Source organism: Nothoprocta perdicaria, unplaced genomic scaffold (assembly GCF_003342845.1).
Source record: "Nothoprocta perdicaria isolate Ctin4 unplaced genomic scaffold, notPer1 scaffold_0, whole genome shotgun sequence".
Classification (NCBI taxonomy): domain Eukaryota; kingdom Metazoa; phylum Chordata; class Aves; order Tinamiformes; family Tinamidae; genus Nothoprocta; species Nothoprocta perdicaria.
In genome coordinates, this window is record NW_020454092.1 from 12,466,176 (window position 1) to 12,487,901 (window position 21,726).

The 21,726-nt window shown below is 43.1% G+C and overlaps 1 protein-coding gene across 1 annotated transcript in view; it reads left to right on the plus strand.

The window, feature by feature from the left end:
• Nucleotides 1–12,394: 12,394 nt before the first annotated feature.
• The window catches only part of PTPRF (protein tyrosine phosphatase, receptor type F), a 259,306-nt gene continuing 249,974 nt past the window's right edge, over nt 12,395–21,726 (plus strand). Inside the window, exon 1 of the mRNA XM_026033302.1 lies at nt 12,395–12,468. The gene's annotated coding sequence lies outside the window, so the exon portion shown is untranslated. The remainder of the gene's footprint in view (nt 12,469–21,726) is intronic.

The following is a 21,726-nucleotide window of genomic DNA, read 5'->3' on the forward strand; positions in this document are numbered from 1 at the left end:
GACCTCTGAGCACTGTTTAGGCCTTGGCTCTCGCTGCACCGATGAGCAGGAGGTGCCAGGAGGCTTCTTCACCAGCAGGAGCTTCATCCTCAACGAGGTCAGAGGTGTTGGGAGGGTGTCTCCGTTTCTGAGCCCTTTCAGCTCCCACGTAACTGTAGAAATAGCTCATTACTGCTCACTGTTTTGGTATTAAAACGTGGCGGTGGTAGACCTGTGGGAATTTCTAGTAGTTTATCTTCTAAACAGTGGAAAAAAATCACCTGTTGTGGTCAGTTGAGGAATAAATCCAACACGCAATAAGATGAGTAGCTGTTGATGGAACACAAGAGAGCATCGTTCACCCCTTGAAACCTACTGGTGAAGAATCAGCTGTAACTTGTATCCCACTACTGAGATAGTTTGATTGTGGTGTGACAGCGGTCACCTATAGCAGTATGGTGGCAGTCCCCTGTGTTTGTTAAACTTTTAATATGTGTTCCTTAAAACTTGTATTTATTTAAAAAAAAATGTATCCCAATATTGTGAAATTAAAGATGTAATTCCTGAAATTGGTAGGGTAGCTGGGGGGCCTGCAGGAATCTTCTGCCAAAAGTGCAGTGTGTTTTAGCCAAGGAGCTCCCTTAGCTCCTCACTCACAGGAACGACCGTTGTCAGAGTTCAAGTCTTTTAACTTTTTTTGCTGCTTTGTAATAAATATCTCCTTCTCTGAGACATAATTTAAATACAGATACAAATCAAGCAGAAACTTTGATGTAAATCAGTTACTTTGATCTCACTTTGTTACTTTTCTCAAAGGAGAGGTTGATGATTATAAGTTTGGTAATTACGAGAATGCCTTGATTTGCTGCGAAGTGCAGCTTTTGCAAGGAGCTAACACCTTTTGTCAGTGTTAGAGCATATTAGGTTGTAATTGCTTAAATATGCTAAGTAAGAATTCAGARACTTGATGTTCATATTTTTGGTAGTCAAATATTCATTTAATTTGTACTAAATGCTAAATTTATAGTTCTATTAGATGTAAATATAGATGTAAAATTCTTGTGGCTCAAAAGTGAAGTGCAGTTCAAATGCATGCTAAAATGCACAAAAGTATTAAATGTTAGTTATATCTTAAATGAACTAGATACCGCATTAAACTTGTTGATGTATTTTGCCTTTAAAATGGGTAAGGTACTGCTTCCAGGGCATTTTCATTTGAAAAAAGTAATTTATTAACTCTGGATAGTGATGGAACAATGTTATTTGTTTTTCAAATTTGTATTTAGTGTATRGGCTTCGGCTTCCTCAACTTAATGTTTGTTCCTACACAGAGAAATGAAAACAAATCTTCATGCTCTTCTGTTTCTTAATTGATATATTGTTTTGAGCAAATCAAGTCATTGAATTGAATCAAGTAAATAGACTGAAATTAGGAAAAAGCCTTTTCTGCATGAGCTGAAAAGGCCCCTCACTACTCCAGAGCTGGTTTAGTGCTTTTCTTTCAGGTGTTTAGGGAGTCAGATGACTAGGCTAAAGTCTGGGAAGTGAAAACTGTTGTTTTTTGGGTTTTATTATTTTTAATGCATATGAATACGTATTTAATTTGAATGCTTTTGATTGTCCAAACATCAAAAATGAACATGTATATAAAATGTACCATTATACTTTAAAAACATAAACCTAATGAAGTTTATGAAAATACTTTAAGATGCATTATTTAAAATATAAGTATCAAAAATATAATTTTATTTCATCTCTGAGGAATACCAGCAATGCAAAATGACATAAATTCACGCATCTGAATTTCGCTTATTCAGTGCCAAATGTCTAAACACATTGCAACAAATAAGTATCCAAAATTTGTCATTGTGCATAATTTGCCATTTAGCCCTGTTAAATTCCTTCTGAATATGTAGTGCTCATCTAGTCTTTATAATTAAGAATTATATCTAGGTGGTTATGTTGCATTTGATTATCTGTGAGTTTTAGATAACACATTTTTTTTACTGCATGATGGTGTAAATGTGATGTAGAATAGTTATGCAATGCTTTTAGTGCTATCAATACATTTTGTTGCTATATTCACATATAAAAATTAGAAAGAGGCAGCTTTGAGAAAATACTCTATTTTGCTTAGGAAAATGAACAAGAATATATGTTTATTGTAAACGAATTTGAAATTCTCCTTATTTTAACACTTTCTGTTACAGCCAAGCACTCATTGGGGATTGTAGCTCATGATAATTCTGCAGTTGGGAAGGGGAAGGCTCTTTCTCTGCTCCTTAAATGCACTTGCCTAGATGTTGTAAGTATATCCGTATAATATACGTTGGCTATTCCAATTTGAAATAATCTTGCCATACTGTAGCATTGCTGCAGCTGAAGTGAATAACTTTTAGGTTCAAACAGTTCAGTGCTCTTTTAGTTTTTCAAGGAAAAAAATGGTAGGTTAATAAGAGGTGCTAACAAAGCCTGATTATACTTAGGGTGAAGTTCTTCTGGTTGTGTTTTTTAACCATTTTTGGAAGAGGTAGCTGCCTATTCTCCAGCATTAATGGAGCCGAACAGTTCTTGGGGTTTTGTGTCGAAAGTCTTGCGGAGAGGAGCTAATGTCGGCTCCTCTGTGTAATGGAGCACACATGTCAGGCACCACTAATGGGGACTTGATCTAATAGCTCCTTGGAAATGTTCCTTCATGCTGTTTATTGCCACTGTTGGATTTATGCTGTAGCAAGATGTTCATGCTAGTTTCTTGGAGGTTATCCTGTTGTGGTAATGTCTGATGCAATCAATTCCAATGGGCTTCTAAAASAAAGCGGGGAGGAGGGGATAAGGCAGAAACCCCCAAGCCCAGAATTGCCCATTTTACATTTTGACATTAATTCTTATTTCCCATCCTGTAAAAGCCTTTTTTTCCATTAGAGTCTGTTTCCTGCTGTACGGAGTAATCCCCTGGAGGACTGAAGAACACCGAGAGCCCCTAGGTCCTCGAGTAACAACCCTAGTCCTGACTCTGTGCTTGGTAGCGCTCCTGCAAATTGCAGGATTTAGTAGTTTGGACGCGTGGTTATTCCCAGTTCCCTGTGTGCTCCTGTGCTGGAAGAGCTCTKCTCCAGCAGGAGACAAGGTACCAGTGTCCTCTGCTGAAAAAGCTGYGGAGATGACACCTTAGAGGCTGTTGGGTGCGGGAGTGTCTGCTTGATGGGAGTTCAAGTCTTGGAGCAGATGAGCTGGGGAACCACTGCGTGCTCAAAGAACCAGCTCCAGTCTAGCTCATCCTGACCACACGGTGCTAACCGCATCCCTCTCCTTCCCCCCTTCTGAGCTGGTTGACTATCAGCATTGTGATTTGTTTCTTCTTCTTCTTTTTTTTTTTTTTTTAAAGTATTCTAATCCTATTTCCTAATAATTAGGTATTCTTAATTCCTGAAATACATATATATAACCATACCTCTGTGATTACTGACTAGGTAACACTAATTTGTATGCTTATTATTCTTRTCTCTTCGTTTCTTGAAGCTTCATTAAGATCTTGGAGACTCTACYCAAATTATGCATGTGTTGAAAAGTTCCTTTTCATGAGCTTTGAATTACATTTTTTTTTCTTAACTTAGGACTGCTTGATAGCTGTAATCATGCCCACTGCTCTATTCAGTTTGGATATAAAGAATGCATTAATCATCTGGGAGGGAAAAAATGACTAGACAGTTGTATTTCTGTTGCCGGAGTAGCAGGGAAGATGATTCCTGGGGTCTCTGTCATGGGCACAAAGTGAAATCTGCCTCCTCCTGGTAGGAAAAATCTCAGTGCTCTTTGGGAGAAGAGAGGAGTTCCACATCCTACCCACGTCAGGTGGTTGCCACTTTTTCTCGATTATTTTAGTGCTGTGATGATGACTGTAAGAGCATTAAGGATGTGCCTATGGAGAAACGGGAGAAGGATGAAAATCAAATTCCTAGTGCAATCAAGTCTGCTCCAGGGATGTTGCACATCCTTTTCTAAGGATGTCAAGCTAGACATTGTATTGCTGTGCATCTTGTCTTTTGAGAAAACATCCAAGGAGAATTAAGGCACATAATAATATACTGAAAGCTACTGGGCAACTTGAAAAGACAGTCAGGTGTGATCTGCTAGTGCTTTACTGCTCAAACTCAAGCTTGGCCTTTCTTTCGAAGTTTAATACACACCCTCCTTATTTAGCCATGGATTCAGCCATTCCCACCAAGAACATTGCTGTAGTGCTATCCATATAGGAATATTGCAAGAGCAGCAACAAAGTACATTGATATTGCATCAGCTGCGTGAAGACCTTCAGGGTGCAACTGCAGCCACATCTTGTTTTATGAAGCCTTTTCCTGCAGTGATGGCTTCAGTACTACCAAAGTACAGCAAAGCCTTTAGTTTGATGTGCAAAATGATGAAGCTGCTGCCCTTGAATACTCAAAGAACTGTGCACTCCTGTGGTTGCTGTTACTCTTGTTCATTTGCCGGTAACTGGGTGTGGGGTTGAGATGTCCCAGAATAAAATCTTAACACTAGTTGGATATATCTGAAAAGACTAAGTCCCTGTCCCTGAAGCAATACAGATTGGGTAAAAAGTCTTTTCTTCAAGCCTAAGAATCATTTTTTGTAGTCAAAATGCTACAAGAACTGTCTTGTTATAGTAAAGTTAGTACGATAAATCAAAACTTGGGACTTTATGGTGGTGAGAAGTAAAATTCCGGGTGAAACCTTCAGTTCCCTACAGCAGAATCACTCTGAATATCTCATTTGAGTACAAAGACACAATTAAATGGGCATCTTCAAATTCCAGCTCTGCCTGCTGGTGAACTCCTATGCAAAGCTTTGATATTCTTGGCCTTTTCTTCATTTAGGCATGAGTTTTTTTTCCCATTAGAGATCCACAAAGACGGCAAAACATGAACAAGTTTCCTAGAGTGCATACAAGTGGGGTAGTGGAGCTGTCATTTCTGTTTGGACGTCTCTGCAACTTGTTCACCAACATTAGTCATGCTCGGCTCTGTAGCTGGGAGAGATCATTCAGAGCTGGAGCGTCTAAAATGTGTTTCATGGTGAGAAGAGGTCTCTGTGCTCCGTACCCAGGACTCATAATTCCACGTTCTCCACTACTGACAAAATAATGGGTAATCTTTTGTAGGAGGCTACCAGGAAAGCAGATATTTATAAGCTATTTATGAGCACTCTTTCCTTTTTTCCCCTCAAAAGAATGCTATAGAAGTTCAGGCAAAGACATGTGCGTTCCAGTAGTTTTGCTTTGGCTAAAACCCTTGCATGTTGGTGGTCTTTTGTGTGGGGCTGAATGCTTACCTGCCTTTCCTCTCAGCCAGAGCTGCAATGAGAAGGGCCCCCAGCACATCAGCATTTGGACACTGTGTAATGGCCTGGGTTATACGGGGCCTTAACGCTCGAGCCAAGGAGGAAATACCAGCTTCCATATCTGCAAACAGTCATGGGACTTGGCAAGGCAARGAGCCTTGCTAATATTTGTCCAGTGGTGTAAGAAGGAATGACATACGGTTTCTGCCTCAGCTTCACAACTTTCCCAGTGCCGTCAGCGCTTAATGATGCCGAGTTATAGACTCGGAAGCTCCAAAGTCAAGTGGCTGTATTAGCGGATGCTCTTGCTGCAGCAGGCAGGAAGCAGGTTTTATCTCAGCCAGATGCCTGGGATTTTTGAGTGCAGCCCCTCGGAGCACTTGTGAAGTGTGTGAAATTCCTCTGTACAATGGTGACTTGGTTCTCCGTGGCCTAACTAGCCCTTTGTTTGAATCGTGTGTTTTGTGGTCTTTTGTTTTGGAGACATGGAAGTCTAAAATGGATTGCTGAGCTGAGAGCTCTCTTGTTAACCAGAATTGCATTTTCCATAGGAAAAAAAAAAACACTTGAAATCATGAATGATTTTTTTTTTTCTTTTTGTTAATTGTTCTGTCCAGCTCCACTTTAGTCTTTGGAGAAGCCATGTGTTGATTATGCCACATCTTTTAGGTAATCACAGAGTCCTTGAATAAATGAATGTTTCATTCAGGAAAACAGACTTTGGTTGAAGTTTAGTATTAAAGCAAAAGAGGCCTTGACATTACTTGTAGCTAAGACCAATATAGTTTGAAAGTGTGCAAACTAGACGTTTCTTGGTTTTAAATGGTTTTCTCACTGATTTGTGGAATCTTGAGTTGTTTATTTTGTATTTCCAGTTTCTGTAACCAAGCTATTTTCTAAAGGTAGCCCTGGACTCTGAGCGAGTTAAGTATCTTGTGCCATACTATATTAGTAACTATTAAAGACTTTTCTGATTTCTGTCTTTACACAACTAAATAGGGCTGTAGTAAATCTCAACYTCTGCTTTAGCCATTTGGGTTTCTAGAGATTCAGCACTGTTTTTTGGTGACTCGACTAAGTGATTTTCAGACACTTTCTGCAATCCCGTTTGAGTTTTATGGAACTTCTTTGGAACTTAAATACAAGGCTAAACAAGCCTGCAAGAAAATGTGATAATCCTTTGGGATATTGCTATCCACAGGGACTCATGCAGAGTTTTCTTGGTAGGGAAGAACCCATAAAGGTTTTTAGGATAGCAAGCAGTGCCCTGTCTCCTCCATATCATTCTCAACAAAGATAAGGTAGCAGCATATAGGTGTCATTTTCCAGCAACCCACTCTCATCACCACGTAAAATCTGTTAGTTGCTTGTGCTGTTCTGAAGAGGTGATAGCATGATGCATAAGATGTTGAAATACCTCTTACCTAAGAAGTATTCACAGTGGCCTGTGCTGGTGAAATGTCAGACCACGTGCGTGGTAGGAGAGATCTGGCGTTGTGGGAAGGTGTTCTGCACAGGCTGTGCATCGTGGAAGCTGCTGCGTCCCCTGCAGCAAGGCTGGGTGGGAGCCCCGGGCTGCTCGAGTTCGTGTGTGTTGAGTTCGTGGGGATGGAGCTGAGCTTCCCTCCCTGTCTCCTCTTGAGAGCGACCAGAACGGGTGTTTCCGAATTYGAGGGATTCTGTATCCTGGCCCTGAGGGGGCCGCATTGGTATTTGGGCATTCGTCCGTGGTGTTTGTTCAGCCCTAAGTGTGCTGCCGACCCGGGCATTTCATTAGCAGTGAAATGGTAATGCCRAGCCATGGATGATGCACAGAGCTGGGTATGGGTGAGGCACCGAGTTAGGGAAGGAGGGAGCGTGTTCTTGATTCCTGATGGGAAGGAGGAATCCAGTGTAGCTTGTGTTAGCTGTCTGCCTACCCCTCTATCTCTGATTTTCAAGGAACCTGCTCAGAAGTCTAACGAAAGTGGCCTAGCTGTTTGACAGTTTTCTTCCTCACGGACTGTAATTTATTATACTGCTGCTTGTTACACTGAGGGTTGTGACGTGCCATTCGCGGTGCCTGAGCTCTGTCTGGAATGTGAGTGACGGCTGGAAATGCAGGCAGTTGTGCTGGGAACGGCCCTGCCTGCAGCRGGGAGAGCTCTTGAGCTCGGCCTCTCGCCTCGCTGTGGTCTCTGGCAAGGCTGGGCTCTTGCAAACCCCTCTCCGCTCCAAGGACGGGACGGTGGAGTTGTCCTCGTTCACTTCCRTGGCAGAGCTCCCTTCAGAGCCCATTAATGCCGCTCTTTTCATCCTCTGGAGAGGTCAATGTGGACCGAAATGCAGGAGCGATTGCTCCTTGCCCCTGCTGCCAGCAACCGGGTGAATGTGGAAGTCACGAGAGCCGGAACATCATTAAATCCAAGCGGCACACGGCCCTGAAGTGAGGGATCCTCGCGGCATCCTAATGGGCAGGGGAGGGCTGAGTAACAGGCGGTATTTAGCGACTAATTAATATTTGTGAATAACAGTGTGCCAGTGGTAAGAAAACAAATGGGTCTGCGTGTGAATATTTATGGCGGTGGATTTCGGCACCGCTCGGAGCGCGTCCTCCTCTCCCAGCTGCCGYGTCTCCCCTCGTGTCGTGGGGTTTCCCGCCGAGGTGGGAATCCGCTGGGCTGCGCCAGCGTTTGAGCAGGGTATTCCCCACAGTTTGGGAGCAGTGGGATGCTCCATCCCAAACATTTCAAGTATTCCATGCTGGCAGAGTAAGCCTTGCAATTTAGCTGGAGATTTCATCCCATTAGGAGCCRAGCCATGCACAGAGATAATGCTATGTTTGAAGAGAAAGCAGGTGTTAAAGGTTGTTCTCCCTCTTAATGTTGTGTGCGAGCGTTTTACAGTAGATCAGACTTGCCTAATGTAATCTTTGTAATGCTTTCATTTAAAATGCTCCCTGTGGTTTGTGTTTGTGGAGCTGAAAGAGCAGATCCCGCTTTGTAGCGTGGTGGGGCGGGGTGTTCGCTTGAACATATGTTTGTGCTGTCGTTGGGGAGAGATAATAGGTTTTTAACCTCTGTCAGTGTCAGATTGGGGTATTTATGGAGCTCTGCTAGAGCTTTGCCTAGGCAGCTAACCTCGCACTACCAAGTTTTTCACAATTTGCCACGTTCTCGTGATGAGTTGCAGACTTCCTCGGCCTCTCACAGTGCCTCGTGCAGTGTCAAACAGCATGGGATCTCACCAGACAGCAAGGCCTCTCCTGCAGCTCCTCAGCTCCAGGCGGATCGCTCGTGGCTGCTGGTGTCGCTTGTTCCATAAATACTGTCCCTTAGATCGAGAAAGAAGCTTTGAGGACTTTTAGGAAATGTTTTGTCTTCCCTYCTGTGCGGAAGCTGCGGGGATGGCGAGAGCTCTGCCGGTTGGGGCCGCGGTTCGAGGCCGCCCGGGGCGCTGGGCGTTTGCCGGTGCCAGGTTCGGTGCACTGCTCCAACTTGCAGCGTTGTGCCCGGCGTGCAGAGCCCGGCGTCCTTCACGGCCTTCCTGGCACCGAGGGGACCTTTTTGGTTGGGCGCTGAGCGTTGTTGYCCTGTTTTAAAGGGGGGGATGTAGTTGGAAGTGCCAAAGAGCTCTTGATGTGTTAGTCCGTCAGTCACTGTAGGTCTCCGGCAGCCCRAGTGAGCGAGATGGAGGCTGTGGCGTGCTCCGTGGCAGGGTTTATCTCCGGTGAGCTGCCATGGCCGCTTTCGTCACTGCCGAATACGCTTTTCTGTTAATGTCTAATCTCAAAGAGCAGCAATCCAGTGTTYATGTGCCTTTCCGTGTAAGCGCAGTGTCTGTGTTTGTAAAGCTGGCCGTGGCGTTCAAAACTGAATGTCTAAAACTGTAAATATATGTGCATCAGAGCAACATAAGCAAAGGAATTTGGGACTTAAGTGATCGCTTCCACTTGAACAGCTCCTCTTGTGCGAAGCATTTTCCAGGGTCTTAAGCTGCATGTTATGCAGTGCTTGGTTTGACTGAGAGTATTTTCTAAATATGTCTTAAAGTTCTTTGCGCTTTGTCTACATCTTAATATTTTTGGTGCAGAAAAGATTTTTGGCCTTTGTCCTTCCTTTTGCTGCACTAGGGCCACTGTGGTGTCATGAAGGATAGTTGACTGTAACTCTCTCTACTGCATAAATGYAGAACCTACTTAAGTCTGGGTTTTTTGGGGAGGTGTTGGGGTGTGGGGAAGCGGGTCTTTATTGAAAAAGCGTGCATATACCATGAAAGACTGAAATTAAAAGTGCTAGAGCTACAGAAAATTGCTTAGGATTTCCAAAGAATAAATACCAAAGAAACGCACAAAAAGCAATATCATACTTAGCAGAGATTGATACTTGTACAAGAGGAAATTAATATAAATTGTTGGCTTGCAGAAATTTCAAGCATTTTTAATGCATTTAATAAAGGGTTGCCATTTAAGTAGCTTAAGTATCCTTCTCTGTAGATAACGTGTCCTGGGATTTAACAAACCACTTATTGTTGGATGAATTCCACTCGGATGTGATTGCCATTCTTGCAACAAAGGCTAGCTGATGAAGAAGGTAGAAAGAGAGAGCACTGAAACGATCATCATGTTAGCGATGAGGGAAGGAAGAGAGCAAATTTCTACAGTCTTTATTAATTTAGTCCTTGAGAACCTTGGGCCTAGGCAAGGTGTTATATAAAACAGAATCAAAACGTTGTTTCTGCCCGCAAACCTTCACCCAGGCGGTTTTGMCTCGGAGGAGGCACTGACTGGTTTCAGGGCATCTGGGGAGAAGCGGGAGCTGGTGAGACGCAGCCTGGCGAGGAGGCGGAGGTGTCGGGCAGCACCCCAACCAGAGCCAGGCTTTCGGCTGAATCTGACTGAAGAAGAGCATTGAGAGGAAAGCGTCAAAGCTCTGGGTGCCTGTTTGAAGGAGGGCTTTCCTCAAGCGCCACAGAGACCRGAGAAAAAAAGTTCCAGTGGCACATAATTATTTTTTTCTTTTTTCTCCTCTTTCCCTCTAAACAGTGACCCGAGGGATGGAATGCGAMGGTATGGGGTAACTGGAGGCGGGATTTATTCACTAATACTGAGTGGGAGGTACTGGGATGGAGATAGGAGTCCTATGTATGAGGACAAAGATTTTACCACATGCAGCAGGGGATGAAGAAGGAGGGATAGCGTGGTCAAAGTTGGAGAGAAAAAAAAACCCATCCAGAACTGTCTTCTGAGTGGGTATTGACAGGGTAGGACCTGAGGAGTTAGGACAGGAACATGCTCTGAAGGGCTGCAGCAAACCCTGTAAATATGTGCCAGAAGTAAATACAGTAGAGCAAGCACTGCTACAGAGTCATTGAAGTCAATGCTGCATAACCTAAAATTGCATAATATATTTATTTGTGAAGGTCATTAAAGCGCAGCTTTGTGCTGAACCGAGTCCTTGCAAAGGTGATCGCTTTCTCATTCCCTATGCTGAGATTTTGTGATATGACCGAGTTTGATCTGCAGGCCCCCTGCCAATGGAAGGGTTGGGTTGCCAATCCCCTTGTGCCGCCCTGGGCTCGTCCGTCCCGATCCCAGGCTGGGTCACTGCGTTGGGAGAAGCAAACTACCCTCTTCCCAGAAAACTGAATGGATTTTTGCTGGTGGGGTGAGCTCAGCTTAGGCAGAATCTGAGCTGAGCATGAACAAGAGAGTGGGCGCAGGGTCTGCGGGTGCACCCGRGTACATATGTTCCTTTTTTGGTGGCAGGCTGGTGGGCTGTCTCAGCTGTATTTAAATCCGCAGAGTTGGAGTGAGTTGGCATTGCTTCTGCCTCAACACTGAGTCGGTGTGTGACACGGCAGCCATCAAATACCCTCATTTCAGGGCGCTATCATGCTCTTGGAAAAGTAATGAAATTGTATACAAAAGGAGTACTTTGTAAATGATAAAGGCAAAGTAATGCATTTCAGCCATTTGCATAATTTTGCATCATTTATCCTTTTGAGGACGGTCGTCGTTGGGCTCATTTTAGAGAACACTTAACGATGCAATCGAGCTCGAACCGTCTGTTACCTAGCTGAACTGAGGCTGAACATAAGTCTGTTTTGGGGGAGATTACGCACGTTCTGGGTCACCTGGGAAGCACAGTACTCAAAGGGCAACAGGTTTGCGAGGCATGGCCAATGCTACAGAGGGCTGAGATGCCTCGTGGAAGAAACTGGAGACCTGGAGCAATGGAAATGGGACATACCGTCGTGTTAGCGTTTGGGCTCATGGGCTTAGGAGGAATTGATAAGAGAAATTTTTGCTCCAGGATGGGTGGGATGGAGGAGATAACCAATGGGAAGTGCGGGAGAACCACGTTTTGGTTTTTACATAGTCACAAGATGAGAGTGAGTCACGAGTGCGACTGTGTGTGGGGGATAAAGCAAAGTGGGGTAAAAGAGGAGAGAAAAAAAAAAAAAGATAAGGCTAAGAATGGAGATCCCACCTGAGAGAGAACACAAAGAACTCGATTTGGGTGGTAAATGAGTACTGAAAGCGAGCTGGTATAATTCCTCTTTATAAATACATCAGGGAAACAAACACTGGGGAGAGAGAGAAGCTATATAAGCTGCAGGATCAATGTTAGCTTGCAAACAAGTGGATAAAAACTTCGGAATAAATGTTAGGCTGAAAATGAGAAGATACGGCATCAGATATGGAAACTGAGGGAGAACAYGCATGGTTTGGAAGCTGGCAGCTCTGTGGCCTGGGCTCTTGGTGCCCAGGGTACTTGTGAGAGAGGGCTGGGGCCAGGGCTGTGGGAAGGAGCCCCCTTTCCTTGTCGTAGGGTTGTGTGGTGGTGCCTTATTGTGGTGGGATTCTGTGGAAGTGGGAATAGGGAAATTGTCCCTTGCGGTCACGATTTGTACCTGTTTTTAAAATCTGGACTGGGAGCATGTTCCTGGACCTAACCACTTTTTTTTTTTCCCAGGGTGGAGAATTCATGTCACTAAGAAAAGTTTTAGCTCTTTCTACTTGATCTGTGAATTTCTTTGCTACTCTGGTCACTTATGAGACTTGTTTGTCTTCTTTTTTTTTTTTCCTAGGTGTTTTTATGGCCTCTGTCACAGCAGTGTCTCTGTGTCTCCCAGGCTTTTATGGATTTATTCCGAGAACGTTCCTGTGAGGTAGGAAAATATTATTACTACGTTTTACAGACTGGGAACTGAGGCACAGTGTGCAAAAGGTTGCAGGAGGAGTTCCTGGCCCGGCCAGCAGCCAAAATCCTGGCAACTTGCTTATGGTCCTGCTGGAAACCCCAGCATCCTGCCTTTGGGTGGTGGCTTGGGGCTTGTTTTCTTGTCTCCTGTTCCGAGTTTTTGTACAAACAGTCTGCAAGGGGCTGGGAGGACCTGTGGAAAATATGACTAGCGTTACTGATGTCCTTTTTTAACATTGTTACATGCGAGTTGAAATGCCTTTCTAAAAATATCAGCAGATCTGTTTATGTTAAATCATTAACGTGTTTAGACTTTCAACAGATAAGCTGTCATACTTTTGAGTCAGTAACTCCTTTATCCTACCTGTCCGGGCTTGTGGTGGTTGAATTCCTCCTCTGCCTAAGCTAATGCCATCTCAATCACCTAAAGCAATGCCAAGAATTTCATCATCCATGCAAAGATCTGATTCGTGTCAAGACAGGTGTAAGGTTTCTCAAGCACATTTATGGATGATTGCTGTTTAACTTCATTTTTCAAAGGTCTTTTCAARCCAGCTAAAATGTTCAGCTTTGAGCTCCCAGATTCTCCTGGAAATCGGATTTTGGTGCCTGATTAGCAGTGCTGATCCCTTTCAAAACTATCACAAAGTTCCTGACACGTGTGCGCACATGGAGTTATYGCTTACCTCATAAATTCAACTCCCATGAATAACAGCTTGAAATTGTGTTCCTCCCCCCCCTTCAAGTAGGGAAGTTTTAAGCTAACTCTCCCTTGAGCCTTTCTTTCCCTTAAAGTTTGAATGTAAAGCATGACTTTTGCTGCCTTGATATTTTTTCAAGCTACAGCAACATTACAAATTAYGAAGACACCAGCAGACTCTCACAATTAAATATTTTTATTGTCTATTAAAATAAGCAACACTATTAAAATGATAACACTGCAAAGAAATATTTAATGCCAGCTTTCTAATTTTGCGCTCTGTAAAATGCACACATAGAATGATATTTATGCTCTTTATTAATGTATATTACGTGCCTCTGTGTCCCCAAGAACGAAGCCCTAATGACTCATGAACTGTCTCAAAGTGTACTAAATAAGATTAAAGAGCTGGCCAGTGACCTTAGCAGTCAATTAGGCGATGCATTACTCAGTCCTGTGTTTGTGGAGAGCAGAAGGGAAGCTAAAACTCATTAGCTAAGATGCCGATGTATGAAGCGAACAGGACTTCTTTAAAACCAGGAGCTGGTCTTGTTGCTTAAGTGGAAATGGAAGCACTTAGGTGGTGGGTAGGTCCTTGTGTACATGTGTTGGAGAGCAGTGTGGTCCTGGGGAGGGGAGAACAGCCGGGGAGCAAGGGCTGCCAGGGCCTGAGCCCTTAGGCCGGGCCTCTGGGGTGCGGAGGGAGTTAGATGGGGCACCTGGGAAGCCCCATGGAGATGGGGCTCGGGGGCAGTGTGTGCGGTACAGCAGGTCGTGTGGAGATGGCTGGTTTCGAGAGCCTGGTGTGTCACAGAGCTTAGGGGCTACCGCCAACCTGGTCAGGGGCTCAGCCTGAGAACAAAGGTGAGCTGGAGCAGTGGGGAGTTAGGCGGGACTTGAGCTGCTGGCTCTGGTCGTGCTGCTGTTCAGCCAAGCAGAGCTCGCCAACACCCTCCTGGTTTTTGAATCTTCCCTCCCACCCCCTTTTCTCTTGTTAAGTTATATATGTTTTCGGCTGACCCTAAAAAGTCGTTCTGCCGCTCTTAGTGTAAATTCAGGTTTCCTGTAAATAAAACATGACAGACCTGGCCCATACAAAATGTGCTGGAAGTGTGGTCTGAGTGGCATGCAGTAACATCTTTTAAAGTAATTTTTCTTTTTAACTGCATAAATTGGGCAGAATCTCACTGATCTAGGTCATAGTTTAACTGTAGGGTTTTCTTTAAAAAAATATTTCTTTATTAAAGTCCATCTGTTCTGATTGGGGGGCAGGAGAAGTCGGAATAAAAATCTCCTCTTGCTGCCCAAATGAATGGGAGAAGAAAGATAAAGATGCCTTTTCAATCATGTCAGGCTGAATCTAAAGCATCAAGGAATGATTTTACAGGAGAACCCCTGAAGATAAACTGTAACCTAGATTAGCAGAATTCAGATTAAGCTTTCAAGATTTTGTACACTGTATTGCATCCTGAAGCATTCTTTAGACATTCATTTAAACTAAAACTGTTGTATGGTCGCTCTTCTAGGGATATGTAGAAATCTACAAAGTTTTGATTTTAATGTTGCAATCCTGAAGTTATTAAACTTGGAAAAGTGGAGATTTTTTTTTTTTAAGAAAGCTATTTTCCATGTGAAGTAGTTACTGCTAGAAAAAAATGTTTGTCATTGCAGTTTTGTTTTTTTAATGTGCAATGTTACCACTGTAAGTTGGGCATTTTGAAATCACAGTTAAAACAGACTTCTGCACACGGTTAGTTTTCTTCATTCTGACTAAAATAGAGGCGCAGTTGTCATCAGATAACACTGTCATCTTATTCTTTGAATCTCTTTATTTTTGAACTTATTTGCATTTGGGAAAATGTGTTGTGATAACATGTTCTCATTTAAAGGCTTCTCTGTGATATAGGTTATGTATTTGTACAACACACTGGCACAAAGCTTATGCAATTCAGAGAGATTTGAATGTGTGTTACACCGAATTGGCTGCAACGTGCTAATGCTTAACACAAAACAATGAATTACCCATTACTTTTCACTTTAATTTGGTCAGCAATATTTTCCAGCTCTATGTTAAATGACAACCTCCAAAGGTTATCAGCTGAACCCGCTGACATAGCTCGGCATTCCTTCCGTATAGCTGTATATGGGTTTTTGGACTTGGAATATGAGAATTGACACGGAGTCTTTACAAGTCCTTTTATCTCTCAAATGACTGGAGTACTTTAATATATTGGTGCCCAAAGGGCAGGACTGTGGGCGATTTACCTAGTTTCACATAGGATGTGTTGGAGAATGCGTGTGGAGAGGGAAGGGTGGGGTTCCTGACTACAAATTTGGACTAGTAAAATTCATTTCTGCTTTGAAGCTGTATGTTTTAGCTGCTCTGCATGGATATACCGTTTCAAAAGAGTATTTAGGAAAAGCAGTATCAGTAGAAGCTGRCGATGTGACAATATTTAACCACGTTTGCAGAGTTGAACATTAAGTATTAGCCCTCTGGTCTTTTTTCATTTCCTTTTCTATTATATAATCAGCATATTGGTAGGTGGCTTTTGTGTTGTCACTTTACCTCTTTAATTACGTGAGCTCTCTGCAGGTGAGGCAATAAAGGCAGCATCACCATAACTGGCAGCGTGAGTTTGTCGTCCCACCTAGTCAGCACTTGCTCGCACTCTGGTGCAATGGGTTTGAATAGCTGCCACACCGTGTGTGTGTGTGTTTTAAACCCGACACAAGTGCTGAACTCATTAAAAATACAAGCTACATAAGTAATGTGCATAAGAAGTTTTGGTGCCGAGATCTCCTTTGAGGATACATTTGAGTCTAATTAACTTGGTTTCGTTCTATCTAGTATCAGCATAGGCTTGGTTGAAACCATCCAGTATTGGTTAGGCTTCTGTTTGAAGCAGGGCTGAATGGGTTTACACATTAAAATTTAAAAAAGAGAGGAAGGTATGAATATACATGGGGTTTCTGGTGCCCATGGGCTGCCGTGGCAGCACCCCGAGTTAGCTACGTGCTGCTGAGAGCAGCAACGAGCTCATGCCCAAGCTGAGACTCGGGCTGTGGCTTTTCCAGGTGCTGCCCTCCCTGCTGCATGAACGTGCCTCCGGTTGCACAGTCCTGGGCAAAACGAGTGTTTGTAAAGATGCCCAAAATTACTATGTTTGTCCTGCTGAACAACTACGTGATAGCAAACTACTCTGACTAAAATAGATCCTGATTTTTGCAGTAGGAAAACTAGGAGCAGCAGCATAGGAAATTACCTTTTTTTTTTTTTTAAGTCTGGCTTTTTTTCCCCTGATGATGCTTTCTATTCGCTTTTAATTCATTATTAGTTCAAGGATAATTTCAAGTAGTCTGCTAATTATGATTAGTTTTTCTGCGGAGGCAAGCAGCATGAAAGGGATTACTGATAGTGATGCTTGCATTGGGAGCAAATGCAAATATACGTGGATTGGTGGGGTTTGGTTTGGGTTTTTGTTTTGTTTTTGGCCTAACAGTGTTGGAAACCAAGCTGTATTATTATGTCCAGTGGAAAAGATTTCAGTGAAAGCAGATTATAGTATTTTATGATGAGACTGGTTTTTGTTTTATCCCCACAGAAGAAAATACAGATCCATATTCAAGAGTAAAGTACTGTGTTTTGTATAAATGGAAGAATGTATGGATTTGTTGCATCTTTGACAGAGCTAGCAATAGAAAATATGATTTTTWAAAAATGATTTTAAACTGGTACTAGGGCTGCATTCTTACAAAAACGTTTTCTAGATAGAAACCTMAGGCAAATCAGATACTGGATTTAAAAAAAGTGCAAAAAAAAAAAAGGAACATTGATCATTTCTCAAAAATTGGACCTTTTAAAGGATTTCAGGTTGGATACAGTAGGAATTGAGGCATTGCAATTTGTTAACTGCTTTTGAGAACGACAGCCAGAGTGTCCATTAGCGCAGGGTCCCCTGCCCAGGGCATCGCAGGGCAGAGCCTGGCGCCTCTGAGGATGGAAGCGGAGCAGTGGAGGAGGTTACTGGGCTTCAGCTGGGATCTGTAGCAGAGCATGCAGCCGTGGCGAGTTTGTTTTGCTGAAAAACAACATAGAAATCGYCGAAGATCATCTAAGGTTGGCTGTTCTGCTTTGCATAGAAGCAAACCAGCCCTGCTTCTGTAATGAGCTGCCATGTCTCAGCTAGAAGGATGGTAATTTTCAGCTGATGAAAGGTAAATTACAGCTATAACAGGTGGATGCATTAAAATTTTAATGTGCTTCAAGATACCTTGGTGTTCAGAGAGAAGTGGGACTTGCTGTGCTCGTTTGGACCAGTGGTCAGTCTAATTTGGTACCCTACCTCCAACGATGATTGCTGCTAGATAACTAAGGGCCTGCTGCAGGAAATGGTGAATTTGATTATCAAATACTTTATCTACTGGGGAAGTTTTGTCTGGCGTTTTCTTTCTTGATTTATCAAACCAAAACAGACTGGTTTAGCAATTGAAGGTGTCCCTTTTAAAGTGCAGTTAATTTTCTTTTTAAATCTTTCCCTGCAAAAAAAGGAGCTATTGACATTTCTTAATGTTTTCCCTCTAGAAATCTCAGCTGAAGGTTAGTATGAGCCATATACAAGCCATAGACAGCCTTTAGCAGCTCTGGCAGCTGAAAAGACATTTTTTTAATGTCTTTTTCCTCTAAGAAAGCAGTCATGCTAGAAAAATAACAGTCTGGAGTTTTGTGCTATAAATTTAAAATACTAAATGGATTTCATGTAGTTATTCTTTTGCTCGAGTGTGTCTTCACATTAATTAAAATTAATTTAAACAAGGCGATAGGCGTAAAGTGCAGAGTAGGAAAAGAATAGATGAAAACAGGCAGATAAGATAGGTGTATTCAAATAGTCAGAGCCTGTTGAAATTTGCTCTAGGGTACATCAGCAACTAGCCGCGCTACCTTTGAACCATTTACAATTATCTTTTAGAAATTGTGAGGAGCAGGAGAGGTCCTGGAGGACTGAAAGGGCAAGTGCAGTACCTGCCGTTTGGAAAGGAAGATCCAGAGGATTATAGAGTAGTTAGTCCAACTGTGATGTGTTGAGAATTGAACCAAATTATTAAWCAGTTTCTAGGAATCTGGAGGTTAATAAGATAAGGCACAAGAGGTAGCAGTAGCTGTGATATATCTTGACTTCAGTAAGACTTTTGACATAMSCCCTTGTGGCGTTCCTGTAGAATAGGGAAATATACATATTTAATTACAAGGTACACAAATAACTGCTTAAAGACCTTATTTGAAGAGCAGCTACCATAACTTAATGTGAAATCAGGGAAGTGGGGGATGGAACAGGGAATCATCTGCGTGCGCCCATGTTTGTCTTGGGCTGAGCTCTATTTGCAGTTCTCCTTGCTGATGCGGGCAAGGGAATACTTACAAATTTGCAAGAAGGCTGCAAACGTTTTGAAACATAGTTTGGAATTAAATCTGACAAATTGAAAAAGCATTTTGAGATCTGCAACATACAGCATAATGAGCTGAAAGAAAGAAATATTAAATAGTACATGGCTAGGTTGCACAACTCCAAAAGAGCACTTGGGGCCATGTAGTGGATACCTGTATACAAGCCAAGGGTGTGATGCAATTGCCAAAAGGATAAACTTAATCAGGAATATGCTAACGGGACTGTAATTACATGTGAGGTAATGATGCTGCTCTATTCAATGCTGCTCGGATCCTGGCTGGGAAGCCATGTCCCCTTGCAAGCCCTGCCCTTGAGGGGGAATACGGAAGATATCTGCGGGAAGTGCCTGGGATTTGGAAGATGTAGCACGTGGAGGCTACTGGGGGATTGACTGTGATTAGTCTGTGGAAGAAGAGACTTGAGCTGCTGTTTGGCTTGGCCACGGGGTGGCTGAGAAATCCTCTTGGGTTTCACAGCAGAGCTGCTTCAGGCGAGAGCTGGTGGCTCTGCCCCTGCTGAGAGCAGGAGTTTGAGACTCTGAGTTAGTCATTGAAAATGTGAACGAATGCAGAGAAGAGCTACCTGGCTGGCCAGGAGCCTGGAGGAGGAGAAGAGCAGGTAGGGRCTGAGGGAGCTGATCTTCCTTAACCAGGAGAAGCGAGGGCCTACGGGAGGATCTAGCTCCACTCTTTCCTCCGGCTGCAGAGGGAGGAGGTTGCTGGGCTCCTGGAGCATCACTGAGTAGAGCAAAGAGGCGATGCTCACGAGTGTAGCAAGGGACATTCCAGTCAGATATAAGCAGAAAATTTCCACAGCGAGAGAGGACAAGTGCTTGAACAAGGGCCTTAGAAGTGAGGTCACCATCCATGGAGGTATTCAGAAATCCACAGGAAAAGGCTCTGTACAATCCCAGCTAACTTGTTAGCTCTGCATTGAACAGAGGGTTGGACTGGAGATGTGCAGAGGCTTCTYCCCACCTGTCTTGCTCTGTGAATCTGTAAACATATTTGGTTCTTTTCTTCAGAGGGTGAAATTCTTGATTTGTTCAAGTCTCAGGCATAAGCCAGTGGCAGTGCTCCTGTAGTTGATGTTAATCAGGGATTYAAAAGGGCAGGTATTTTAATTACTGAGATTGTTTCCATTTGAGTAGTGTCTGCTAATGACATGAAGAAGCTTGTTTTCTTCATCAAGCTTCAAGACAAAACACTATTAATCAAATGTTTAGATTTCTTCAGTACTTCAGCAGTTTGTTTTGCTAAAAGCATTTAGTTGTTTTTGGACGTGTTTAACTTCTGAGCCGTCAAGAAACCTTTGCATCGAGCACGTGGTTGATGAGCAAATGGCATGATTGAATGTTCAAAGGAGACTGTAGCCTTGTAGTGTAATAAAGATGTACCTAATCAGAGAAGCTTATTTTCCATCATAATAAACAGAAAACATGTGATGAGTGACTTCAGCATCAATTTCTTCTTAATGTTTTGCAAAACTAATAGCTCTGAGCTTTAATGGATACGGGGCCATGTAATCTCTAACGTGCAGTGGTTAAAGATTAATATGCATTGGCTCCGTTTAAAGATCAGGAATGGCTCTTATATAACCAAAACCTTACCTCTATTTTTAGTTCTGTGAAATTTTGTAAGGTGGCTTCCAAAGGTAGGGAGCTTTGGCATGCGGAGAGGTAGCTGCAATCMTGAACTTTATCAACAATTCAGTGCGGTTGTTTTTCTTGAAAGGTTTTTCTGGGTTAGAATGTCGAGAAATTGACACTAAAGTTTCTGTCAAGGTCTGATTTAATCACTTAAAAACATAGCTGGGCCCCTTGACAGATGACCACATCAAGCATTCRCAAAGACTAATGGTCTGTCTTGTTCATCTGTCCCCATTTTTTAATCATGCTGATGTCTTTTTTTTTTTTTTTCCCTACATATTCCATTAAGCTGACAAGGCCACCTTGCTCAGAGGTGCCACTGCTGAAGTTATTTCCCACGATGGCTGTGTCGCTGCGCAGGGGTCTGGCCTCTCCTGCCTGCCAGGGACACCAACTTTCCAGGCGTTGCACAGGGYGCTGGAGACTTCGGACCATCTGTTTAACCTGCATTAGTTGTGATGTGTCCATATATCTTCTTTCCTTCCAGGTTAGCATTGGTTAAACTGTTGTAGCTGAAGTTGCAGCAGTGTGAAAGTGTGGTGATGAACCCACTTAACTCTCTGGCTTTTCCTTCAAGGCGCTGCTTGTAGTGGTGCTTCCTTGCCAGCCTGTGCGCAGAGTTGATGCGCAGGGGCTTTCTCCTGAGCCTTACTTCATAGCCATTATCTCCAGATGGTGTGTATCTATTTTATGCTGTGGTGTTCACCTGAAGTTCTGTTCCTTAGGTAATATAGCTATTTTTTTTTTAGAAGCTTCAGTTCATCTGTTTACCTGAATAGTACACTTTATTGGTACTGTTGGAATCGGARTCTAACCAATGAGGTATGCAAGGAGGAAGGGCTGATGAAACGTGCTGTAGATGTTATGACAAGTACGTCATTTTTTGCTGGAAAAGAGACTGACTGATTGGCTGCAGACGTTCCTGACACTCTGACAGAAAGGGTTATTTTATCTGAAAACAGTGCAGTTACAGATGAGAGAGTTCTTGAAAAACATCACTCACTTTTACTGGTGACATCCATCATTTCCTAATTATGGCTGCTTTCAGGTAAAGAAACGAGCCCTTTTCATTGCTCCTTCGCAGCTTCTCTTGTCACTGCAGGAGCAGGGTGGGGTTAAGGTAGGGTCTTCATCCTGTGGCTCAGGGACCTGTGGATTAAATTAATGCACGTTGGTGGCTGTGGCAGGTGGTTACAAGAATAGCAGTGGCTGTAGAAAATGAGCAACTTTTGTAGTTTGGCTGCCTCTTCTGAAGCACAGAGGATCTGCTAAATTCTTGCTGGGTAGCGCTAAGTTCTGTGGTTTCAATGTCCCTTTAAACAGCTGAATCAAAGCAGAGCAAGACAAAGTGATGTAAAAAGGGAAAACCTTGATAGCTGTTTGGATCGAGGAGAGACTTTCTGAATGGCTGTTTTCCACATTTTGATGGCA